The sequence below is a fragment of the Anopheles merus genome, chromosome 3L, assembly GCF_017562075.2.
Source record: "Anopheles merus strain MAF chromosome 3L, AmerM5.1, whole genome shotgun sequence".
NCBI classification, from domain to species: Eukaryota; Metazoa; Arthropoda; class Insecta; order Diptera; family Culicidae; genus Anopheles; species Anopheles merus.
In genome coordinates this window covers 25144871-25172697 of record NC_054085.1, presented here as the reverse complement: position 1 = coordinate 25172697, position 27827 = coordinate 25144871, and the positions used below count along the sequence as shown (strand labels likewise).

The window sequence follows — 27827 nt, the reverse complement described above, 5'->3', positions numbered from 1 at the left end:
CGAATGGGATTGGATTTGTCCAGCGTTCGGGAAAAAGGGGGTAGCACTTTCATTGAGCAAAAACACAAACCTGCGCCCGAGGGTCATCGAGTAGGGTGGCCATCCTTCTATCTCATTTGTCAATCAGCTTGACAGTTCGATGGTATTGATGTGATTGTGTTCTTTTTCGTGCTGTTGTTGCTACCTTCTAGCCATGCTTAGCTTGTTTCGACACCGATCGAGCGCACGCAACCATCTTGATCTTCGATCGGTGAGATGGTGCTAGACTCGCGTGCGTTAATTATCTCCCGCTCTTGCCACAGACGCTCTGACCTCGGTGTGCGCTTGGTTGTTAATTTTTGCGATGTAGGTTATCAGCTGTACGGGGTTCCGATTTGGCCGACCAAGTGTCCCGCAGCCTGCGTATGCCTGGAAGGAAAATGGAATACTGAATAATGGAAAAAAATGTAACAAAAATCAGCAGGAAGTTTGTAAAGCGAATGCACGGACCTGTGCACACGCAGATGTTATGGACACGCCACAGCCACTGTACGAAGTGACCTATGCCATGCAGCGGTCTATTGACTTGCGTTCGCCTGTCGTGTTGATAACGACTACGCAAGAAAGCGAAGTAAAGTGATTGCAAGCGGGAAGCAGAACTCGTTTGGTTAATCCCTTTATTTACAATCGAAGATAGTAACTACGGAGCCTTTTTTTTTCAATTTACTGACGCACCGAAGGCTCTCCTTGAAAATATGTCTATATTAATGTACATCACCTTCTGGTTGTGTCGGTTGTAAATAGAAAAAAAAAATCCATTTCATTTTATTGAACGCAACCAAACGGAGATTCTGGTTTTACTGTCAGCCAACTCCAGCGCTCGTTTTTTTGTTTTGTCTTTGACACTCATTGAGGATGGACGAAAAATTGACAGCTATAGAGATAGCTAGCAATGCCAGCTGTTGTCTTCAAATTTGTGATGAACCGCCGATCATTTGTATGTTGGGTATGTTACTTCAATCGTCCTGCCAACCTCCACCTCAGACGTACCTGGGGGCGAATTTGACAGGCAGGATGCTCAGATATCGCTTGATGGCCGGAAATGAGATTTCTGTACAATGATTGGATTTGCCATTGTGCGTATCGAACGAATTTTTATGTGAATGCTGCTTACGCATGATTCTCAACAACTCGGTACATAATATCAATGCCCTGAGTGAGTTCACGATGTTTCTTTTTCTTGCCCAGAAATGCTTTCGATTGCCTCAAACATAGGTAAAATTATTCCGATTCAGTTTTTCGGAATGAAAAACATCTTTATAAAGACTTTACCCGGAATATTGTACCATTCTCCAAATGAAATATTGCTGTTGACTAAAATCCTATTGATGCAAAGCAAAAGGTGATCATGCCAGCACTTATATATTTTGATCGACATATATTTTTTAGTAATCCAATATCACTCACTTCTTGTTACGCGATCAACCTAGAATCAAATAAATCCTTAATTTTTGCCAAATCCATAGAGATATTGTTAAATATTTTGTTAACAAATCCATATAAGACCTAGAAAGAATTTCCTGGAATACATAATTGTTTGGTATACTAATACCAAAAGAATACCTAATGCTAATGCAGTTGAGTCTCCTGAAATGATTACTTGTTCAAAAGTTTTTGTGACGTCCTTATTATGTGCCAGCAGTTGCAAGATTGAACTAAGCCCGTTGGGTAATCATTCCAAACAGTGTCATACGACCTACGAACTACGAACACATATCACAATGTCTCCAAACAAATAGCAACTGTCAGTCATGTAAGGCGCCTTCGCCAAGGCTGTTCCATAAACGCTAGCAAACAATAACTGGCAGCAACGGCAGGTCTGACGGTTGCACTTTTCATGCGTCATATTACACGCAGCTACTGACAGCTTCTCTGCCAACGTGCATAAAGTTCCACTGATAGGACAACCTCTCCTGCACTACGGCTGTGTGAACGTGTTTTCATCGAGAAGAAAGAAAGTGTGAAGTTGCAAATGAATATTCCTGTTTTTGTTCTGTTTTTTTTTCTAGAGCAAAAAAAAAAGAACCTACAAACGCATCATACTGTGTGATGATAGTTGATAAAGCCCCCCCTTTGAAGGTCCTGTGCTATGTTAGTTCGATTGCATGTGTGTGCCCTTTTCGCAACCGGATCTTGACGTTGGTGTCCTTGTTTTCTCCCTTCCTTCCCATCGTCATCATCATCAGCAGACTGTGCTTCCGGTTGTGTATTGTGCTCTTCGTTCAGCGATTATTTTTCCATCTTCGTATTTTGCTGGCTTTTTTCTCTGCTGTTGCTCATCTTGCGCTTGCACGCGTGCGTATGGCAAAAAATATGGCACACCCGTACAGCCGAACAATCGATGCAAAGCGATGTTGCTGCCTCGGAAGTCGTGATCAATTGACTGGCAGCGTAGTGAGATGCGCCCCAAAGCGAAACATACACACAATGTGCTACCATTGTTACGCCAGTTAGCGTTCGGTGAACGGCAAAATGGCGACGAGATGACGAGAAGGTGTCAATGTTTGTACCACCGACCAGACGCGGGCGCTTCTCGGGCTCGGGCTTTGCTTCCGGAGCCATTTTTCTTTATCGAAAGCTTTACAACCGTATCTCGTTACACATTTACACTTCCTTTCCGTTTGATTGGCGTGCTTGGGTTCGCTTGGCAAGTGGTTGAGTTGGGATGGAACCAGAACCGCTTCGCTAACGAACACGCCATGGTGATCTTGTTTGCGTGCCTTTGCCGCAGTTGCCGAGGATTCGAGCCAACGGTGCGCTCTGGTAAGCGCATTAATAACGAATAAAGTTGTTTTTTTTTTTTTGCAGCAGCAGGTGCATTGTAGAGTGGAATTTGTTGTATTGACACGAAACAGTTCCTAGAAATATTACGAATTAAAGAGTTTTTTCAATGATTGGTATCATCGTTTCATAAAGTTCTATATACGAGTTGATTACATTGTTCAATAAGTCAAAACGAATAGTCAAAATTAAGTTGAACAAGTGTTTATTCATTTCTTTTTATATTTCAATGCAAAACTGCTGATTAAAAAGCCAATATCTTCCAATATCTGACAAATCATTTCACTTTAAATATTTGCTAAACTTGCCGTTTGGTGATTGACAGCAATTGTAGTTTAATTAGCAACAGATAGTTAGCCGGATAGGTATCAGAATTTCCAGGAGTTCAGATATCCGGAAAGGCAGCGTTTTTTAGATTGCCAGGAACTTGCTTTCTAGATAGTTCTGCAACAGATCCCAAATACTTACTGTTCCTGGCACCTACTATCCTTACTCCAGGAAATGAAATCTAAAAAAATGTAAATTCGAAGAATTGTCATATTCAACGCCTACCTCGAAACTTCCCTCGAAAAAGCATCATTAAACAGTTCAATTACGCGTTAGGCCTGTGTAGGCTGTAGATAATATCCATCTAAACGTGTTTATCGCAGCGAAAAGCAACGGACCATATTTTACCTTAGAAACAGAATGGGCAATGTTTGCTTGCGCTTTAAAAAATCATCCAAAACTGTCGATTTGCCAAGGATAAGACCTATCTAAGGTATTCTTTCTTTTGTTTAGCGCAGCTGCTTTCATCAAACGGTCCGAAAATGATGATGTTTATTTTGATGATTGAGATTATAGGAAGCCAGCTCTAGAGAGGAAAGGAAAAAAACAAAAGCGAGAAGATTGCTTTCCCAACCTTAGCTGCTCATTCATTCGTTTTGTGTTTTTATTTCAATTCCTAGTCATTCAACTACCAGCATCCAGTTAAGATAAGATGTGCTGCTAAAAATACTCACCCGAACAAAGCCGAACGATGAATAAAATATTCGAATCAAAATATTTTATCTCGAGGGTGTAAATTCCGTGTAGGGGGTTTGCGCTTTTCTTCCACTTCCTGATGCTTTGCAACCGTAAACAGTGAAAACCTTTTTGGGGACCGTGGAATGGTTAGGGAAATTTGCTCCAGCGCATCAATGTCTTCATGGTGCGTTTTAAATGAAAAAAAGGAGAAAAAAACCCCAAACGTTAGGGACGTTGTTTTGCAATAATGTCTTAAGCATTCCGCTCAGGTTAAGTTGGTTTTTCCCTGTTTTTTTTTTTTTGTTATAGTACATTGTTAGCTGCCAGATATCTCTATCATTTCGTGCGTATGCATTCTCAAAGGTTAGTTTGCGATTTTGGTCCTTCGAACCGGATCGTTTGACGCTGATGGGGGACCTGAGCTGTGTGGGAACTTTGAAGAATTTGGATTCAGAAATGTAGGTCGGATTCATCGCATGATTCCCCCCCCCCCCCCCCCAACCCGAGTACGTGTTTCTGTAAAGCAGGAACATGATTCTTTGACCCATTCAACTTCCCTTCTCTGAAACGCTCACATCGGCACACAAAATGAAGGTTTCTCAACCGTTGATTCCGTTCGTTTCCGCTTTGCTAGGTTTGCACTGGCTGGAAAGTGTTTGACTTTACCTCCCGCCCCATGGTAGGATGGTTTGGTAGTAGATTGGGAGAGAGAGAGGGGAGCATTCCCTCTTTCATTCCCGCGCACAAAAGTCCCAGTGTTGCCTCCCCCCGGTACATCAGTAGGTTAGGGCGAACGCTATCATCATTCAGATTATTTCAAGCGTATTTGCATTTTCCATGGTTCGCGCTTCGGACCGGAAAAATGGCACACACCATCAACGTGATGGACGAAGGCGGCCACTGGGAAAACAAGAAGAGCAGGAGAGCAAAAAGGCACAAAAAAAAAACAAGCACAGCTTCTACACCACCCACCAGAGCTACCCGAGAGAACCACAACAACAGATCCCCTCCGGGTCAGATTGTTTGACCTGACGATGGTTTTCAACGTTATGTTACGGATTTCTGGTGCAGAGGTTCGGGTGGGGGGTATTTTTTGTTGCTTTCTTTATTTTTCGCCGCGTTGTTTCCGAAACAGTGCTGTAGGAAATATGTTCCGCGCGTTTTCCGAACCAGGCGAACCGTGTGCTCTTTTCCGCTGGCAGTGATTGTGGCGAGTAGCGCGGGTGGGTTTGGTTTTGGGTCCTGCCGGTCCGGACAGTGGAAGTGTGGTGTAATTTCATTACACTGTGCCTTGGGATGCGCGGGAAAGGCGAATGCTTGGTTGGTGATTTTTTTTTTGCGTTTAAGCACAACTGACCCAGTGTGTGTGTGACTTTTTTTTTACTCTCCGTCTTTCTCTCTCTTCTTTCCTCTGTCCACTCCAGTACATCCCAGAGTGAGGCTGGTGTTGACTGTTTTACGCCTGCAGATATGCTGATGTATCGCTTTTCCACAGTTAATGAATCATGGAAGCCTAAATAGCGCCCACATTATGGTGCGTATCAAATGGTGCCATCAGCGTCGCACGACAAAAGGAAGTTGTTATCCCTGTTTAGTACGATCGCAAGAAAAGAAGGCTGTAGGAGCCAGATGGGCAGACGTGTGGCAGGAGGCGATGCGTGGCTTGATTTAATTGCAACGAGTTTTAAAGTGCTCTCATTGCGAACTACGATACCAAGCACAATGAACATACGCTAGACCAGCTTTATACTCCTGCGGTTTTGCTTGTTTTTTTTTGTGCTGGTGGTTATGCTTCAAAAGTTGATATCCATTCTTTTCGGATTCCGCCCTACTGCTCTGATGTGGTGTCTGTGACTTTTTGGCTTTTCGTGGATGACGATGATGATGGTGATGATGCAACTTCAAAGAGCATTTGCTGGATTCGCATTAACTTCCACGCTTCGAGCTGAGTGGCAACGCCGGAAAATGGAAAATGTAAATAAGGCCACAAAAAAAAAGCGCACAAAACCGAAGAACAGAAGTTTCGGCTGGCAAGCAGAGCGGAGGATGAAATTTGCATAATTTTTTAATGATTTTACACGAAAGGAAAGAACAAAAAACAAAACTGGTATGCCAAAACTATTTCCACCTGCAGCGGGTTTGCTAACGGACAGGTTGAAACTTTCCAAACACAGGTTCGTTCGCTGCTTGCGGTGATGTAGTAGTGGTAGAGCTTCCGCTTCCGTCAGTAGCGTGTGATGAAATTCCGGTGAAGGAAAAACGGCATGCTCCACGCTCAGCATGACGTCTCTCCCGAACTGGAGCCCCAAAAAGGTGAAAAGTGAAGCGTCCCCACATCCCCACTTGCTGTCAGCGGTGTAATCGACGCAGTAGAAAGAAATAAAACTACAAGTGTTATATTCGTATGCAAATTGCCTTTACATAGCCGCCCCTGGACACCTTGTTTCCTGGTTGCTCAGGGTGCCGCTTTGGTCTCGTTTCTTCCACTGGCGTGCCTTTGGGGGAAGGTTTTATTCCGAGACGTGCCCAACCACTGTTGCACGGTTCGTATGTGTGTGACATCATCAATCTGTGCTTGGGATCCAGGAGCAATAGAAAAAAAATGAGCATAAAGCACCCCATGCAAGGCATGGATCAAGGGTGAACTACTTCGCGAGTGACCCTTACCGTGAGCACACCTTGTACGGTAGAGCTCAGGCCTAATCGATGAACAATGGGCTGTAGACGGTGGTCTTTTTTTATTAAGGTGGATGGTGAATTGTGACTCTAAGTTAGTTTCTTATACAGCGCTATGGGGAGGCTAACTCCTGATGAATGGCCGCTAAAGTGCTTTAGTTTTGATGCGATTACCTTGAATGTTTCATACCCTACGGTTCGGTTAGCGGTTACATACTCCAGCACTGCATCGAACGGTTGTCACGAAACTTTCTCCCAAGCAAGGATTTTGCCCCTCGAACCTTTGCGGAAGTGTCCTACTGTTTATGCAAAATAGGAATGTGTTGAAACATTAGGTTTGTTTTGTTGCGCACTGACTTGATGTATTGGTACAACTGCTTGCTTTCCTGTGTTTCTGAAATTGATCTAACTTTAGAGTATTTCTATCAGCATGCAAGCTGCTTTTCTAATATGAAAAGCGCTGCCCCTTTATTTTTCCAATTTGATGGATTTTGGAAAAAAACATTGGAATATTTTAAGCACACCTCCTCGTATGATAACGAATACTTTACGCATGGATAATAATTTCATACATTCTGCGTATTTAGGCAATAATTAAAAATTCTTCGAAAATCGTGCCGCGTCAATAAATATTTATCTTCCATTCTAATATTCACTCTCTTTTCCTGAAACAGCCGTTCCAGTATTTTTGTTTTAATGCAAATTACGTATTCTCTCTACAACGAGCTGTACCAATGGTTCGACCGGGGAACGTCGAGCAAGTGCGCCTGGTCGTACCGCGACCTAATTTCCCAAATGACGTCAAAATATTTACCCCTTTTTCGCAGAAAACCTAACCCACCACCTAACAGGCGCTAGGCGAAGTTAGCAAAGCTTGAAGCTAAACTCGCTCCATCCGGTTGATATGGATTGTGTGTGTGTGAGTGTTTTTTTACTGCCAAACGTCAAACCGGTATCCCACATCGTTACCTACCGACTTCACGTTTGAAGCGAGAAAAATAAAGAAAATTTAATGAAGCCAACATGACATCTAAGAAAATGGCGAAAAAAAAAGAGAAATAAAAACAACAGATTCACCCTGCGGTCTGTATGCACGCCGCGGGATGGTTTGTTTATGGATTATGGGTTCTTTCGATATGGAAAATTTGTTGTTCGTCGTTTGTGTTGCTTCTGCTCATCTCTGAAGCTCGTAATCTCTCACAAACGCGAGTTTGTTCTTTTTTTTTGGTGCCCTTACCTTTTACCTTTTTACCCATCTTGTTTGGGTGAAGATTCGTTTGAGAAGCGGTACCTTGTTTTCCGAGCTGAGGCGAGTGTGCCGTAGTCACGAAATGGTACTTCATCGAATTACAGTCGACGGTTAATCTTTGGTGCTTTCGGTGGCACCCAACGGAAAGGTGGTACGTGACACCATCGTTGGGTGGTACCAACTGGGCGGAAAATGCCCACCCGGGGGTGTCTCGGGCGCTCGCGGTCATGGGTGATGATACACCGTGATGATACACCGGGGTAGAGGATGAAATATTGCGCAGATCGGAAAGCTGTCGGGGAAGTTTTATTAAATAATATCGCTACGTGTCGGCTAAAATGGTATCGATCGAGAGGGGTGAATAGAACTTTTGTTATATTTTATTTATTTTCATACAAGTGTTCATACAAATCTACAAAACATGCATTTAGACATAGGACTGTTTCGTGGAATAAATGACGCTGACACTTTCGTTCAAAAACAGTCCCAAACAAATAGCCAATTTCAGGCAAAACTTAGGCAATACATCAGGAATGGTAATGAGTTTTCCAAAAAAGTTACCAAAATAATTGTCATAATAAATATTCAAATTCTCATCTTTGTCAGTGCCGTTCTTTTGTGAATAATGGGAACAGACACTAAAAGTCTCTACAAAAATAATTGATCATCAATGTTCATCAAATTACTGACATCATTAATTTCTTGAAGCTTTTAAGACAAAGTTTTTTGTTTGCCTGAAGATCTTTCGTTCGAAATGATGTTCACCTTTTAAATTCCCGCAGGGTTTCCTTAATAAAGTTACTAAATCTAGCAGTGCTTGTTTAAATGTCTAATGTGACAAAACATAATAAAAAAAACCCTACAAGTTCGTCGCGAAGACAAACAATTCTTTAAAAAGCTTATATCAATAAGTACCTAAAAAACCTAAAAATAAACCTAAAGACCGAAAAATAACTTAAATTACATGATGTAAATATTTTAACAATTCATACTAATTTTCACCATGTTAAAAATGGGCTTACTGCTTCTGGGTCTCTTTACTCCTTCAGTCTCTTTTCCACAAATATTTAAGCAGCTCGCATCAACTGTTCTCGCCCACACAAATCATTGTCGGTTACGACCCAAGGAAAGGGTATCCCACGCCTCTCAAACCAACCGGCAGTCGGGGTTCTAATTGATTAATATCTGTACAAACATTGAGTCAAATATTCGTCCGCTCTCCTTCGCACATTTTTGTTCCATTGTGTGTGTGTGCGTGTGTTAAACAGCTAACAACATTAGCTTTATCCGTCGGTCTGGCCGGTAGTGGCGGCTCTTACGCCACCGGTTAGCAAAGGAACGAATGTTGTTTTTTTCCATTCTTCTCCCAACACAAACTTCCAGACTTTCAGCCACAGCTCGATGGTTGGTTTGAATTTGCATTGCATTAAATATTTCCAGCTGAGAAATGTAGCGGAAATAATGTTCATTAGTATTTTTTGTGTTTTTTATGTGTGTTTATGTGGGTGATGAGTAGAGCACAGTGATCGTGTTATTTTTTTCCTATTTCTATCCCTCTTTCTCTCACTGTTTTTGGCTTTCTATTCGTGGAACATTTGTTTGTCAGAATTTTTCTGCTCGATTTTTGTGAAATATGCTGCTGCGATTGCCTCAGTCTCCTCGCCACAGGATCGGCTCTGATTGCCGCATTAAAAAAAACAACCACCGGCACAAGGACTCGGAAAACTTTTACCCTTTTGTACTGGTGAAAAGCATGGGGTTTGTTTATTAACCATTGTTATCTTTCTGCTTTCTGCATCGGGGCGGACCGGTGTTTTTTTTTTGCTCCCGCCTCTTTCGTCAATGATAAAATAACAAATAATCATCACGGCGTTTGCTCAGCACAATAAAATTGTGCTCCGGTGCATTAAATGCATTTTGCAGCGAGCAAACATTTGATCATGCAAATTTGGTCGGTGACTCGTGGCATAAATTTGCCTGCAATTGAAGCGTTAGTGTTATTTTTTTAGTGTCTGTTTTGGGGTTTGCGATAGTAATAATTCACCAGAATTGCCCGTTTATTTCGCTTTGCTTTGGCGTGTTGCCTATTAATGTCACAATTATTGTTATTATTTTGATAAAGTGTGCAATAAAAAGTGTGTATCTTATTTATACTTTTGAAAGGTTGTTTTTTTACTTGATTTGAAGTAAAGATTTCTTTTGTTTTTACTTGTTTTGTGCACGTTTGAAAGATTAATTGGTTTGTGCGAGACCTATTTGTAGTTTATTCCTACGATTCGGATACCTTGAGTTTGAAAAATATTTTTCAATAAAATAGGGATCGTAAAGAATTCCTTCTCGTTTCCCCCAAAACAAACACTCTGAAAACTATCAATCTGAAATCCACTCACAACTGCATGCCGCAGCACCGTAGCAATTTTCAAATTCCCAAAATTACGAGCGCACTATTCCATTATTCCTGCGATCCTCTTAAGATGCCTTTCGTCGCGCTGTTTAGCTCTTTTTGCATTCCTTGGTAGCCGTTACGATTTACGATCAGGCAGAAGAGTCAGCCACCGAGGATGCGAAACCCAACCGCGCCAGAACGCTAATTGGATCTTTATTAGAATCGGCGTAAATCGCCCATCAGGGGCGCCCCCGCCCATCGGAGGAACATTCTTCTCGGACCCGGGCTGGAACTTTATGACCGACATGCTCGACGGATACTTTAAGACACACCGACACCCGGGGCGTCGTTTGCTAGCAGCAGCAGCAGCAGATCAGCAACAAAAGCATCTGGCTCGTCTTGCTTTGCGAAACCTCTCCCATTCTGGCAGCAGTGTGTGGCTTATCACATCGCATCCATCTTTAAACCTCATCAAAAACCGTACCCCGTCGAGGAGAGTTTTTGACGGAAGCGGGACATTTGGTGCGTCTCAGCAAGCAAATTTGAAAGGCGCGTCAACCAAATGCGTCCCCGCGGAGCAGTGGATTAAATCAAACCAATACCACGGTGTTGCGTTGGTTCGCCGATGATGATGATGATGAGGGATCCGATATCCGTCCGGCTTCGGGAGCACCCGATGGCGGCGCACCGTGACCTGTTTCGCGGGATAGATTTTAGCTCAAGTTTTAGTGGCGCCTGTATCGATAGCTGCAAGGTAACCGAGAGGTCTTCGTTGCTGAGGAATAGTGGTTATAAATTTGGTACCTTACGTCCAAAGGAAGGTCTAATTTGAGCCCCAGCCGGCGAGTCCACGGGGATGCGATGCAATCATTAGCACGAGCGCGCAGTTTATTACGAAATCATTGGCAGGTTATTGGTTTTGTATTTTTTTTCTCCGCGCGAGATAACGATCGACCGTTGAGGATCGATATATTTGTGGGTTCTTTTTTTTCTTGCTAGCTCTAAAACAGGTTTGGTAGGAAGGGAAAGAACTTAAGGCATTATTGCTTTTGGGCGTTCTGAAATCGTCGGTGATTGTGAGGGTTTTTATAGAAAACTGTAAATGTTTGACAAAAATGGAATACGTTTGCCTTCGTTTGCCGTTGTTTTGTCTACAGAAATTTATTGTTATTGTTTGACTTACATCTGGCCAACTATTGCTATTGTTACATCAGAGTTTAATGCAATCCTACTGATTGGATAACATCACAGAGACCGTATGAACTAGAGACCGTTGGAACTAAGATAAAGTGCAGACTTTTCTTTCATCTGTCATATATCTCCAATCACAAAAGAAGAAAAATATTTCAAAAACGGTTTTAAGTTAAAATAGAAGTAAATTTCGTGACCCTTCACGATTCTAGTCAGCTTTTTGTATAGAGTTTGACAGTTGGAGGCTGAAATCATGTCCAAATCACTCCATCCAAATTCACACACAAAACTAGCCTGCGATTTTCAGACTAGATTATTTCAGCGTCAAAGCTAGAACTAGATTCGAGTACCTACTCGAAAAAAAGTCAAAACAAGGTCGTGTTTTCATTTATCCCAAGATTCATTAGGGAGATCAAGTGGTGGAAACGAAAACCAAAGTGTTTGTAGACCAGATGGTCTCATATCATGTTTTTTATAACCAAATTTGAACATCACTTTTTGACAGTACGGGTAAAAACTATTGCTCAAACAGGCTTTCTGGTAGCTTGACGAATGCACAAAACACTCTTACCGCGAGGCCACATGAGGTGAAATATACAGCGAAATGAACTATTTGACAGGTGAAATATCTGACGGATAAAGCATCACAGCAACCAGCTGATGTGTAATGGAAACAAATAACGTGCACAAAATCGTATTTAAATTCATTAAATAACTTTAATATCGAGCACTTCATCAATTTTGAGCCAACAGTTCATAATTTCTTCGAATTAGGGAATGTTCTGCATAAGAAGATATTATTGTTAATAGAATTTCGAAAGCGGATATTGTGTCTCCCCCAACCCTGTAGCCGAACCTGTCAGATATTTCACTTGTCAAATAGTTCATTTTGTTGTATATTTCACCTCATGTGGCCGCGCGGTTAAAATCTTCATTCAGAAGCAGAAGCGATAAAAATCAGCCTTCTAAATTCATACACCTTGGGATAAGTCCACCTGTATATTATACCCACCTTGACAGCTGCTCGAAAACTGCTATACTAAGCAAACAGCTGACAGGCTGAAATTTCAACCTACGAACTTAAAACGGAAAGGGCCCCATTGATTGAAACTATTGAATATTGAAGGCTCTTTTGTACTCTTTATGTTTATCTATTTCATTCAACAGATAGAGATAAGCAGCTCCGTACTTATAAATGATAAATAATGTAAGCAATACAATAAAGTTATCGAATTCATGGTAATACTAGAAAACAATGTTGTTCAGTTTCAAGGTCAATAAAACCTCTAATGGCATCATCGATATAGCGATACCGATAAATAAGAAGTCATAAAAACAAGGACAGCATCAGAAGCACCATCAAACATAATTCCAAAGAACTTGACACATTCCCGTGGTATTTAATCAATGCAATCAATCTCTACGGTATCGTCCTATTAATTTTTGAGCTGTGTAATTAAGCATTCGTACAAAGCATTCTCATCACCTCTTCCGTGTTGGTCCCGCTGGCCCTCCCTCTGTGTGCCCTAGGGCGTCTCAAAAACTGAGATAAATTTTCAATTAAACCTCGGTTGATTAATTTCTCGGCTCCCTTCATAGTTACAGTTTTCAGTGGCCACATGCTTCCATTTGCCGCTCCACCGCGAACCATCATTGCTTCTTATCGTAAAGATGCTCTGCCCGAAAGCTCTCACACAGCAGCGGGAAAGCATTTGCGTACAGGCAAAAACCACCGAAGAATGAGGTGGAAAAAAAATTGCACGATGTTTCACCGCCCGAAAGCATTTCTTGTCGACAGGGGTGGTTTTTAATATAATCTGATAATCCGGTAGCAACCAGGGACGAATTTCCCGGGCGTTTTTGTACCGATGCCGTCCAAGTGGCAACCAGGGCGAGGCATGGAGCAAATCGTACACCCCAACGCACACCACGAAAAACACCCCAAATGCGGGCGCAAAACGATGAGCTTGAATTTATTATATTTAAGCTTTATTTATAATGCCCCGTGTATTGATTCTACGGCTAGCAGGCGGTCCCATTTCTTCGCGCTAGGAACTGGGAAGTGTGCTGCCATTGCCATGGCGTCCCAGCGGCTTCCCACTCGTAGGAGCCGAACCCAACGGTTCGATTATTGAGTTGTTTCGTTTCCGTTTTCCGGAGCGGGAGCGCGCGCGCCTGTCAGCGAACGAGCATCGAGCTGAAAAACGCATTCTGAGAAGCCCACCAAAGTGTGCGTCACTGTTTTCCCCCGCCCGTTCTGGGAATGGGAAAAACCCGCTTTCCGAGAAACAATGGGAGCACTTGAATGAAAGAAAGGATTCAAACCATGCAGTCCTTCAGTCCAGAGACGATGGTGTTTGACAGAGAGAGAAGAAGCGAACAAAAAATAGACACGCTACAAGCTATCGAGCTTGGAAGTTGAGGGAAGAAATAGGACGGCGGTATGCTGAGGAGAAGGAAAACAGCGGATAACCAACTGATAGAAAAGCGGAAAAGTGGTTAAGGACAGCTCGTTCCAGTGATTAAATGGTTCATTTGTGCCAGGAGTGCGCCATTGCGCTTGGAGATGCGCGTCCTTCTGCTTTCCGTTGCGAATGAGCATACTCTTGATTGGAGTTGTCTTTTGTTGTCGCCATTTTTCTGGCGTCTTTTTTTTTTGTCCTTTCTCTTCATTTTTCGATTCATTTAAAACCACTTGCTATCTATTCTTTCTTTTAATATTTTTTGTTTGATTAAGTTTTCCTCAATCACACACCCAGTGCCCAGAGCGCTCATTTGAATCCGTCCTGACCCGTCCGGCGTAATCATCGCCGGTGGTAATTTTCCGCTTCATTGAAATACACAATGTATTTTTCATTAGGCCGTTTCGCTTTGTGTGTGTGGACAGTGTCGTGGTGTTGGTCTGAAAGTGCGGGCAAAACGTACGGCTTAAATAAAATAGAACTCAGTAATTGAATTTCAGCTCGTTGCTTTTGGTTGGTACGTTAAAGGGAATTAAATTATCTAGCGTAAGAGATTAACGTGTTCAACTACTGCGTCCTTGTCTGGTTTTTAATTCATCATTAAAAATCACCTTGATAATGTTAATAATAAGCAGCTTTTGCGTCGTACATTGCCTAACTACAGGCGCTTTTTGGTATTAATTGCGTATTTTTTTTAGTTATTTTATCTTTCAGCATCAAAGTATGCAATCCGTATTTCAAAATGTATTTTACTTTTTTATAGAGAATATTGCAACATTTTTTTTTAGAAAAATGATTTTTTTGAATTATTATACTTATTATGATATCTTCGACGGTTTTTATTGTGAAATAGTACACTCATTACTATTGATATTCTGCTTAAGCCAGGAGGAACTCATCACATACATTTATTATCATATTTTTGAAATTATTATTTTAATAAGCTTAAAGCTTCATTTTACTTCATTGCCAGAGACTATCATAAATCACACTCTGGTCAGCACACAGTAGCTGCTTCTGCTAAATATTCCAACACAACCGTTGTCGATCTTTACCAAACGGCCAAACGGTACTACAAACCAATCCCAAGCACGCTCTCGAGCAATTACGCTTCGCTTTTGACCGTCGTCATCTTATGCCTCATTTTCCTGCCCAAGGCCCATCAAGTGAGCACTTCCGGGGATGACCATTTATGCGACGGTACCGTACCCGAACGGTTGTCATTTTGCACACTTTCCGCTTATTATCTATCATTCATTCGAAAATGGTTCACCAGTTCAGACACCTCCTCGACCTGCTCGACCAAAAGCTCCCCGTCCGTTGTTTGCCGAGTCGCCGTTCTCTGGCGGGACGTTCGCAAAGATGATTCGCAGTTTTTTTTTGTTGTATCATGAACTGTAAAATAAAACGACAACAAAATGGGCTCCCAAACAAGGCGGCCGCAGTGGTTGCCACTGCTGGCCAGTGCTGCGAGCCATGATTTATTTCACCATTGCGAACCATTGCGAACCGTTCCACCGGTTCCACTCCTGGTGCCGCCGGAAAGGGAAGCCTTCCTTTTTGGCGCGTGAGTGTAGGGCAAGGGCCGGATCCGGTTGGGAAATTGTTTCGCTGAATCGACGCGATGAATTCGTCAGTAATTTTATGCTCATTTCATTGCATCTTCCGGTGCGCGTTTCGGCGGGAGCAGTTGACCGGACGCGCGGTAAGCAGCTGTAGCTTCTGCCCTGGTTGGTGCGCGTGTACTGCCAAGGGTTTTCGTTGGAAGCCAATGAAATCGGCCAAGCAGCAGGCACAAACTGCCGCCCGGTGGAATGTAAAGCGAATTAACAATAAAGCCAAATTGAGTGTTTTTTTTTGTGCTGCTGCTGCTGCTTTTGCTGCCGTGTAGCTTATCTGCCACGTTTACGAAGAAACAGATTGCTCTATCCTTGGGCAACGCGAAGCTAAGGATGCTACCATGAAGTGCCTAAGAAGGTGAAAGATTTCCTAAATGGATGAATACCGTCTTGAATTGTTATTTCTTAAGGCGTTCTCTCTTTGCAGCCTGCTTAAGATAGCCATTCATGTTTTTGGACATATTTAACAAAAAGGGGATTTAGATTCTTTTACTCATTTTTAGACATTTTTAGATACCTAAAAATATTCGTGAAACTGCTGAGGATTTGGAGTTATTTTTATTTTTCATTTGGAAGATTATATGTTCAACAAATATTCGCATTTTTGCATTTTGTAGCATTGAGTTTTGACAATTTGTCAATTCGTGATACGAAAACCTAGGTCGTTCTTAGTAGAAAATAAATAAAAAAAACATAATAAATAACATTAGATTCAATCCTTTATGGTTTTCCTAGAAATTATGATTAATTTAGCAGACAATTGCCTCGATTGACGATTATTATTAAATGTTTGAAAGGAAGGGTTTAAGGGTAAAAAACCATGCTATAAATTCTTATTTTCTAATATAATTAATTCAAACATCGAGATCTAAAATTGAACTGAATAGATTCGGTTTTAAACAAATGACTTTCATCCACGTCATTCACTAACGATAGGAGTGAATTATTCCGTTGTAAGTATGACCTTTAAATTTGTCAAACCAAACTTCTCAAGAATCGTACATCAAACAGCAAAGCATTTAAAGAAAAACGTCTCCAAAAAATACTCCTCACTTCCAAAAGCTCAAAAAAAAAGAACCACATTCAAAAACGCTTTGCTGGTTTAGAAAAGGGCGGCCCAAAGTGAAATGTGCTGCTTCTGCCGTTGTGAATAATTTAAATGCATCTTTGCTGTCACTGGCAGTGAAATGAAAAATATGAATACCGATTTTCTCCGACCGGTTTCGTTCTTTTTTGTGTGCGTTGCCTACTTGCCGTTTCTTGTGCAATCGTTCGGGGGGACGCTTTAAAAGATGCCATATTTCGCAGGAACCAAGGAAGAATGAAGCTGCATGAAGCGTATCCCATTTTCGTGTGCTCCTTCTGCTCGCTTTTGGTCCCGACAAGGCCAGCCCCCCTCCGAAGGACGCGTCTGCACAATGGAAGCCACCTGAAATGAGGTGTGAAAAAGTATGATTGATGCTCATTTTCCCAGCCACAGTTCAGGGAAGCTGGTGACGTGCTGACAGTATTTCATCGAGGTTCCGTTTTCCATCGTTCCACCGATTTCACGCCCGGAAGAGTGTTCATGGGGGGGAAAGCGATCGTGCTCGACTGGTTTGCGCCCAGATCGCAACCCATTCGGTGATGGAAGTCCTGACGCAGGAGGGGGGAAGCAGAGAGGTTGAGGGAAATTTCGAAAATGAATCCCACTTTTCCAATGGAAAGTTTTTAAACCGGGTCGGCAAAACTGAAAATGATTAAGATGGGTTTGCTTTCAATGGTTCTGCTGATTCGAGGTTGTCTTTTTATATTTTCGTTTTTTTTTTGTGAGTGAGCCTCTGGGTCTGGGTCTGCTGCTGACGTGAACGTTTTATTCATTTTTCGTGCCAAATAATCCAGCTAAGTGGAATTGAACCGAATATGATGCTCGAAAATGAATTAGTTATGAGAAATCTCTAGCATACTTTTTCATCAAGATGAGGGTTTTTTGCAGTTTCTCAATCCAGTTAGAATATCAGTTTTTCTGATGTTTCTTTATTCTAACAGTAAAATCTGCTACGTTATTCAATAACTTTATTTGCTATTTTATTACCCAGGTAGTCGTATCCTCGAACGCAGTCTTCTTCACAAATGAACTCCAAATCTATCTCAAAAAAGCTACCATACAATAAACAGCGACTCAATCAAAGCTCACTCAAACGAATCAAATGCATCTGCGAATAAATTAGATTGCACTTCTTGGTCTCACTGTCTCTCACAATGTCTCCAACAGCGGTGGCCCTTGGGGAAAAGCTCCTGTGCTTCACTGTAAACCCACACCAAACCTTGAGCCCGTGCACTCAGCACAACTTAATCAACTACACGTGTACTCCAATTGTACGCTGGTGCATTCGGGCTGCCGTGTCACGAGTGTCACTACTATCCGCGTGATCCGGGCAGATTTATTGGCCCTGAACGGGGTTCGGTCGGGAACGTGCAGCTGTAAAACCGTCAAGCCAGACAGCCAGAATCGATTGCCGCATGTCAGCATCCCATGCGGGACGGTAAGATTGAAGCACATCAATCCTTTTCGCTCTTTGTCTTGCGCTCAGCGACAAGGGCCGCTCCCGGGGCCTGGATGGGTTTCACCTGCGCTGCACGCCATGGGGAAAATGGAGAGGACCTAATTTTAAGCAGCGTGCAAGAAAGTTCATCCCAAGATGTAGATGTACTTCAACACTTTTGAATTCAATTACAAACTCATTAAAAATGTTTGCAAATTTAATTTGCTTTGTCTCGCCGGCATATCCCCCGGTTCAGGTGAAATGGAAGTGTTTGGAAAGTTGAAATGAGCTGCGGAATGATTTAACAGGCTGCGTTCTGTAGCGTGTTTGGAGCTCATTTTTCAAGCTGGAGTCGTATTTGTGTAGGAGTAGCAATGGAGCTCCTCGGCAAAATATAGCGAAAGTTTATCTATTGTCTGCATCTATCGTTTTGTTGTACAAGAGAGCAGTACTAGAAGCTCTAAAAGTGGTATGTTTTACATAATAAGGTCTGTCAGATATACTGGTATAGCTTTCAACTATCGGATTGTATTTTCTAAACCTAACTCTATGCAGAAAAAAAAATCCTTGAAGCTCTCCTGTGAAGGCTCTGACCGTATGATGAACTCTTCAAGCTTAAACCATGATTGACTTATTGGTGTCAATGTTTACTACACCTTGCTGCAGCGACGAACGTTTTGATTGCATCACCCTTCACGACCTAGTGATGCGTTCGCGTTGAATAACTTTATCACCACCGCACTCACCTAATGGCAGCAAACAGAAGCACCTGCGACATTTCACCTGCAGTCTCGCAGTTCCTTCCGAACGCTTGGCACTCAATTACGATGCTAATGGTAGCGAGCGTTTCTGTCGGTGCGCTCACCGCTTCCTCCAAGCGACCGTTGCATTTCCTTAGCTCCTAGAAACGAAACGCGCGAAGTAATTCAAATTTACCCACTCTCTCGAGCAGGCGAAAGATGCACCTGGAATGCACGGGGGCCCAGGATCATTACGTCGGGATGATTCTTAAACCCCTACGTTACCAAGCTACCGACGCGATGGCGCCCGGGACTTTCTCACCTTCTAATCCCGCCATCCGCGAACGCTGCAGAGCAGATTCGATCGCTGCGTCCTCGTTAGCGCGTGTTCGGGTTTCGGATTTAATTTGCATTTTCACCTTTGCATTCTTGCTGTCTCGTTCGGTGCTGTTTTTGCTCTAGTTGGGCACCTGATTGGATTCAGCGCCAGGCTTGGGTCCAGAATTGTGGCTCAACTGATTATGCCCGATAACGATATGCACTCTCCGGTGCTGATGGTTGATTAGGACGGGTGATTACGAAAGCTGATCAGTTGGCTGGCAAGACGCAGATGAACGTTGCCGTTGCAGGAAAGTGATCTATCACAACATTTCTTGTGGTATTTCTATCATACTTACTTAACAAAGAGCGTAATTTAAGAAATGTTTGATATCAATATTATTAGTTATTAATCATCAAGAATGGGTGATTTTGTTTTGATGATGTATTTCTTTATTCGCTTAACTTAAGTTTAATTTGATATGAAATATTTACTTGTGTTTTTTTTTACAATATTTTCAGCAACATCATCAACATTAGCCGCTATTGTATAAGAAACTGCACGCTGAACAAAAATAATAGGTAAGTTGTGGTTTCGTTTTTGTATATGATAAGATATACCTACATTTTGATTAATTGAGCCGGTAAATAACAACATTATTCATTCTTTCAATGAAGTACACTACGTTTTTTTTAACCTCAAAGAAACCCCCTTTCCATCATATTCATCATTGGCTGGCTCACATCAACCCGGTTGACAAAAGCTAAATCATTTAAATTTAATTGCTAACTTTTATTTCTTTGTGCAAACACTTTGACCATTGTAAACAGCCCAGCGTCAAAGAAAACCCACGCGTATTGCGTTGTTCAATTAATGGAGTTTTTTGTGGTTACTTCTCAGTTTCTGAGAAACATTGCTTTCCAGAAAAAAAGGCGCTCTCCAGACAAATGACATTTTTACGGTTGGTTGCTGCCACTTTGGTCCGTTTGGTGGCTGGTGTAAAGTGATATTAATTAAAATAAATTATTGTCGTAATTATGATCTACTGTACTGGAGCAGAGACGAAGCAAAACCCCGCAAACGAAGGGTGTGCTTTATTTTTGGATCCAAAAAGGTGAACCATAAGTTTCTGCTTACGGTAGTGTAATGAGCGCCGTTCCTAGAAAGGATAGAAAGGTTAAAAGCGGATGGTCGTCATCGTCTACTCAGGTTGAAAGCTTGCCCGGCAAACATTTAACGTTGTAGATAATGTATGTGTCTTTTGCACAGATCCCCGGTCGACCTTTGTCAACCTCCTTAATGATGAGTATAATGCTTAGTAGTTCAGCTCAAAGGATTTGTTTCTATTGTTGCAGGAGTTTAGACAACAGAATAGAAAATTTCTTTTAAAAAAAGCCCCTAGAAGCAAACACTTTTTCCACATAATTTGTTTTTTAACATCGTTTACTATTTCCTAGGAACATCTTCCTCGCTATTTCGTTGTTTCTATTTAACTGATTTACTACACTTTCCATCCGACGAGCAGAATAAATAAGCTTCCGTTCGTATCGCTCGCATCAAAGTTTACGACTTCCCTAATCAAATATCTTCCAATCTTCCCTCCATCCAATCGGGAAATTCTTTTTACATTTCGTCTTCTCCGATCAACAACAAAAAACACACACTCCAGGCAGCGAAATTGGCACTCTAAATGTGCTTACTGGCGCTCGGAGCCAATCGTAACGGAAGCGGAAGCTTTCCAGCCGCGCTGTCATTTAAACTGCGGAAAAATAAAATTCGATCCGACGCCCGGTGGACTTCCCGGTCCCAAGTTTTACGATCGCTTGGCGTTGATTTTTGGCACTCACGTATGGCTGGGCTGAGAATGTGCGTGTGATCCCTGAATGTCCAAGAGGGCGTAGTAGTAGTTGTTGTTGTTGTTTGATGAAATGATTACGAAACTTAAACCAAAAAAAAAGTCAAGGATCGCTGACGCATACAAACTTTGGGCACGGCCGGGTGAAGGTACCATTTTATAGCCTTTACCCAAGCACTGGACTAGACATGTTGAGGCAACGGGGGAAGCCGACGTGGCAAAGTTTCCCGTGCACAGATGGTGAATTATTTTGAATGATTTTCTAGTTTGTCTTGTCTCCGGCTCCCGAGCACCGCCGGAACACTTCTCTGCGGCGATGGTGCGAGTCTGGGCAGGAACCTCGGCTCCAGCCAGAAGTTTGAAGCCGTCCTCTACGTGGCTCGGTATGATACGGCCACACCGTGACGGCTAGGTCACGTGTAAGGACTATAAATAGGCAGCTACTGCACAAGAGCACCGCCGGGCGTGAGGCCGGGAGAAAGCTAATGAAGCGCCATTAAACGCAGCCGGTGCCCCACCGTCGACGGCCAGCTGGTCGGAATGGGAAATTTATTGACGCCGCGGAAAAGGGATCATCGGCAGGCGACGCTTTACGACCGGATTCGGCCATTTTTTTAATACAGTTCTTGGAATTGGGCCTTTGGTGGAGTGGAGTTTGCGAAAGTGCACTGTCTGGCAAGAAATTCTAATCTTCATTGAATGGTTAAGCGGGTGAAACTGTTTGCCGGGGAAGGCAGAAGGTCGAAACGTTAAGTGAGTTTGGCAATAAAAGATTTGATCTTGGGCAAATTGGATTTTAATACTGGAGTGCACAGCTACCTACGACTTACGATTGATGGTTTGAAGCAATAGACATTCTTTTGGATATCACTCAAATACTAGGTATTAAGAAACGAGTCTTTGTGTACCAGCAACATATTACAGTTGTTGAATTCTGGTTCATTTTGAGAAGAATTTGTTTAGGTACGATCGATTGATTCTTCAATACAGGGTCTCCCACGATTTATTGGTTGGTTCCTATAAGTTTTTGGTGGGTTCCCATATTTTTTCGGTGCATTCCCACGATTTTTTGGCCGTTTCCCAGAATTTGTTGGTCCAATTGTATTGATATCTAATCGGAAAATACCAATAAATTATGAGAACGAACCAAAAATCTATGGGATACGACCAAAAAATCGTGGGAACGCACCAAAAAATTATGTGAACTGACCAATGAATTGTGGGAAACCATGTTGTTGTTTACCAACAGCGGTTCTAGTTTGACAGATGCGTTGTGGTGAAGTGAGAGAGAGGGACAGGTAGCACAGGCGAAACAAACACGGGCGAAATAGAGAGAGTAGGAATGGTTCATCCCGAAGGAGCTTCGCGTGCAACGGATGAACCTGCGCAAATTAAGTGGAATGACCGCAATCGTTTTGCGTGAAGTTTTAAAACGGGCACGAAGACGAAAATCGACCTCTTTCTACCATCGCGCCAAGAGAAGAAAGTTCAGTGAATTTTTAATACAGTTTAATGAAATTAAGTGAATTAAGAAAACTGATGTTTCAACTTTAAATTCGCGAAAGAAAGAGCTTTGTTGCTGGACGCAACACATGTAGTATAATTTAAAACGCACATATAACGACAAAGGGAAAAGAAAACATGTGAATTATATTTGCTATGTAACAAACACATTGAAGCACTTAAACAATCAGAGAAGATAACTGCCTCAAATTTGATGATTTTTCTGTGTACTATAATTATGTTATAGCACAGCAAGGATATTAAAAAAAACGTTTTCATTCAATAAAAGAATAATTATCAAAACAGCAAGAATAAAAAGTTCCAGAAACGAACCGTTTTTACAAGTTTTTCGATTGAAGCAAATGTTTTATTTTTTAGTAATCTTTCCATATCGATCTCCTTTTATCAAGAAGAAATACCTAGAAATCCTTAAATGGTCTCCATTAATCCTTTTCATTAATTTTTATTTCTTAGAATTTTGTTGTGTCTTTGCCTATTCTAACGTTTTGTGTTTGTAACAGACTTTCCCAACTTTTTGTTTATAGAATGTAGGGTTTTCCAAGTCAGTTTCGAATGTAAACAATGTTCTTCACCACATCCAATATGTTTTTCAACAGCAGTCAAATGGTTTATTTGTTTAAAAATGACAGTTCAGTTTCAACATATGATTTTCAACACATCGCACAACACAACACATAACTGTCGAACTCCATCCAGCTTGAGTTGTGTTGAAAATCATGCTGTAGAAATTAAACATTATGTTGATGGAAATGAAATGTCAGATCGATGTGGAACAAAATTTTGCATGCGGGGGATAACAACGTTTACATTCGAATGTGACGTGGAAAACCCTGTAAAAAGTGTCTTAACTGACCTTTTTATAATGTCCATCCTCTTCACGGTATTAAGCTGCTTTTTGCATATTTTATAATATTTATTATTATTTATATAATAAACCTAGACTATTGACAAAGAGTTATGCTCTATTATTTAGCATAAAGTAAAAATCCTTTCCCGTAATTCAACCTACACCGCCGCAGTTCACTTCATTCCCAGATTACTTACTATGCAAAACTGGTGCATTTAATCTAAAATCCATCCCGACCGGCCCACCGGATGGCTAACCGGATTGGCACGTGAGCAATTTTTAATTACTGAAGGATCAGCAGGTTTAATACCCACCACCACCCCTGTCCAACACACCCCACACACCCTGTGGTTGGGTACGGTTTAGGCCGTGACGTGTGTGGGCAGCGGCAAAACCGATTTACATTTTATTACTATACCCATTCGCACCAATATGAACGAGATGCGTCCGTCCCATGGATGGTAGACCACAAACCGGGAGTGGAAAGCAGGGCGCAAACCGGTGCATTTATCGTGCGCTTTTCGCGCGGCGAGACGATTCCGCGAACACAGGCACCAAAACTTTCGCGCATATTTTAATTGCGCCAAAACAGTCTCGGTCGGTGGTCGGGTCGGACGGGCAATACTATCCAGGTAGCGCAACATTTTTATCTTTATAGGCAAAGTTGTAATGGTTTTTATGGGAGTTAAAAATATGTTCCTGAGTCGGTACCCCTTTTTACCGCCCCGTGCCGTAATGGCTCTATCTATCTCGCCCGGAGTGGGGTTGCGGATTATTCAATGCTCGTTAACCGGTACCGCTTGGGCGGGTGTGAATAGCAGGGAGTGAGACGATCTAGCCCCTCTCGTGTCCAATAGGTGTGTAGGGGAGAAAAAACTTCAGTTTTTTTGTGCGTATTCTGTGTATTATGTCAGCATGAGAAAAGAAAAAAAAAACCGGAGGGCCACGATTGATAAAGGCAAAAGTAGAGTTATAAAATGGGATAATAATTCTGATCCTTGACAAAGGGGGAAAAATGGCAATGCTTAGGCTGGAATCAGACCCCGGTAAGTGCCGGTGGGTCGTAAATTTAATCATGATTGGATTTTGTGCCCCGCTTTATTGCACTTCAAACACTTGCACACTTTATGGGGAAGGGTAGTAAATCATGGACGCAATCATTGTGAGCTATTATTATCCTTTCAAGCTATTGCAGAGCACATGCAGGGAGTGGAAAAAAATGGAATATTTATTGAAATTGGGAATAGGAATTTGAAAAATTTCCACGCATCCTCAGCATGAAGAAAGTTCAGTTTGTTCGTGGCAACATCTTCCACCCGGACAATTACGGTTAACGAGTGCGGCTAAGCTGCTTTACCGTGCCCACATGCCCATCTACACAGCCCACCCTTTCCAACGTCCCGAACAACCCGTTTTGCCAATGACTAATCGAACCACCTTCAGCTCTAATATCTAATCCCGTGCGAGCGAAAACTTACTACGGTGACTTTTCGTGTTTGCGGTTGCCCGTTCAGTCCCGGCGCCCCACCCAAAAGTCACCGGCGTCAGCAAACTCTGACTGGCTCGGCATTACGTGACACGGAATTGAGTTTGGTGCGGAATTAATTCCATTCCATGCAGTGTACAGAGAGGGGGGGGGGGGAGGGTTAAATGGCACATTGGAAAAGCGTGGCAAATAATATCACTTGCCGCTCACGGAATATTCATAGATCACACACCATCCACCCTCAGAGCCACACAAAACGGTATGTTTAATTTATTGGCATAAGTCGGTGGGATGGTACCGACGGTGCTGAACTTTCGCTCCCCGTTCGCTAAGAACCGGAAAACTGATTTCTTCTCGTTTTGGGAAAAGCGCTTTCCACACCTTTTCAGCCCGGTGTGCGCGGGGATGCGGGTACATTTCGGAATGGGTGTGCTTGCTAATGCTAGTTTGTTCCTGTGGTTTGACTTACAAATTGAAGGGATTTGCGCGTTTGCGGGTAGTTTGTATGTGTGTGTGGGTGTGTGTTGGGTGGTAAGTGAAAAGCTTCTTGTGGGTGGCAAGCAGCTTAGTGGAATAGAAAGAGCAGCCTTTTGGGCCGCGCAGAGATGCCGTGTGGTGACTTTTCGTAGGCATTTACATTTTCAGCAGATCTATCTAAGATACTGAAGGATTGAATAGGTCTTTTCATGTCTGCTCTTAGATATTCACACAATATAAGTTTATGCGTTATATTAATTTAAACCTTTTACAAGTCAATGCATAAGTTGAATAGGACGCCAACAAGTCGTATTTATGTTCTTGCAGATCAACGAAAATTCGGATCGTTATAAAGATAGATACTGTTTCTGGATCGAGTTTGGATTGGTCTAAGTTCCAGGTTACTAACTGTATAGAATTGGTACTATTCCGTATAATTTTTGCTATTTTTGAAATCATTTTCAGAATTCAAATAAGTTCACCAAAATTTCCAAATTGTTGACGGACTTGAGACTAATCCTCCAACAGTGGGATTCGTTGTATGCTAAAACAGATTATGATAGTAATTATTACTACGATATTACTTATCTAAATTTTAAAGTGTGACAAAAATGATGTCACGATGACATTTTTTCCCGTGATAAAAGAGGATTGAGTATTCTTAATGACGTTATTTTACAAAAAGATCAATGGATCATAAGATTTAATATCCAATTTTTTAGGTTACATCAGGAACGGCGGGGTAGAACATTAGTGAAACTGTTTTTTTATTCTTCTTTGGCATAAAATCCGATGTCAGTCAAGGTCTGACCATATTAGTGATGAGTAAAGTTGGCAAAAATCCGGAGTCGACTCCGAAACGACTCCGATAAATTCGGAATCGACTCCAGAAGGTAGGTCCGCGCTGCAATATCCGGAGTCGTTCGGAATCGTCCGAAAAGGCCGGGAGTCGTCCGGTGTCGTCCGGAATTGCCCGGAGTCGGAGTCGTCCGAAGTCTCTCGGAGTCGGAGTCGTCCGGAGTCATTCGGAGTCGTTCGGAGTCGTTCGGAGTCGTCCGGAGTCGTCCGGAGTAGTCCGGGGTAGCGACTCCGAACGACTCCGACTCCGGGCGGATCTAGTGGTTCCATTTGTCGGAGTCGGAATCAAACTAATAATAGTCGGAGTCGGATCGGAGTCGTGGGTGCGCTCCATACAGCACATCACTAGTCCATACCACTTATACGTGTAGGCTTAGTTAAAACTGTTTTACAAAATATATTAAAATGCAGCAGATGCCTCTATTTTGATTTTATTTGTTCTGATACAGTCGTTGTCAACAAATTTTGGCACTAAGGCATCAATTTTTGACAGTGTGCATCAATTTTTGCCTCTGAGGCTTAACATTTTGACGTCAATGTACTTATTTTTGTCTGTAAGTCATACATTTTTGAATTGCGTATATATTTGCATATATATTTTTAGTAAACTATTACTTATTACTTTTTATAGGATACCAGAAGATCTCCCAATTTGGAATTCAACGATCACTCAAACGTTCACGCTTTTATTTAGCAAGGTTGTTAAAATAACCAACAATGTCTTCCAGTCATTGCCATTATTTACTCACGTTGGCTTGCCATTCTCTCCCAATAAATGAAACGTTAATTGAATTAAGAGCAGTTGCATTGGTTTTCATAAACCATTCCTTCCATCGGAGTTGAAACCTTTCTCGGTGGGAACTCCCGAGTCACTCCTTGAAAGCTTGACCTCGCGCCAACTTAATTAAGCAAATAATTTGCTCAAGCATTACACTCATTGGACATCGGTCCTACTGCCCACCGCAATGTCGGCAAGGAGCATGTGCTTCGCCAATCACACTGTGTTGGAAGAATGTGTCACAAATAGTCAGTCTGAGAACGGTCCCAAAGAGGGCATGAGGCTGACGCAAGGAACATTATTGATGCACCCTTTTAGGACGAAGAAAGCGGAACTTAATTTAGCTGGACATTGTGCACATTGTGGTGGAGAATAATTCCAGCGCAAAGTCAATTGATAAGTCAAGCGTAAACAATTTATAAAGCTATGCAGTATTATTTGAATATCTTGCACTGGTAAAAGAGCCACCGAAAGAAAAAGGAAAATATGGCTGGAACTATTTAATCACAGCTGCATGCTGAATTTATTAGAAGACGTGCATCCCACTGCACACTTCATGAAAGCTACAGCATACGGCTCTTAACATATCATCCCATCGCTTGATTTCCAGACAGCTTCATTAAATGGGTTGATGGTAATCCCCGGTCCCGGGGCTTCCTTCTCCCAGCCTCTTGATTGCAAATGCATGTAAATTGAGTGCAATGGCGGCCAGATACATTCAAATAAGTACGGATCGTTTAACATACGATTTAGCATAGATTAGGTGCCCGCCGGTACGGTCGACGCCTCGGTACCGCACTGGTGGCACCGGAGAGGTGTAAATCTCTGTTGCGCTTGCATTCCTTCGCTCGCTCCCGACCAGCGTTAGCTATGTGCAGTGTACCGCGCGTTGCTCGATGCCTCTCCCAGGTGCCCCCCCCCCCCCCCCCCGCTAACGGAGACGAACAGTATTTGCATTTTGAGAAATGCTCGCCTAAGTAGCATCCGGCAGCTAAATCCGATGAATGGGA

The 27827-nt window shown here is 42.3% G+C and overlaps 1 protein-coding gene across 3 annotated transcripts in view; it reads left to right on the top strand.

Moving 5' to 3' along the window:
- Positions 1-27827, top strand: part of LOC121598570 (fat-like cadherin-related tumor suppressor homolog) — a 166394-nt gene that overhangs the window by 110316 nt on the left and 28251 nt on the right. For all 3 annotated transcript variants that reach the window (XM_041925592.1, XM_041925593.1, XM_041925591.1), the window contains exon 3: positions 19514-19573. The gene's annotated coding sequence lies outside the window, so the exon portion shown is untranslated. The remainder of the gene's footprint in view (positions 1-19513; positions 19574-27827) is intronic.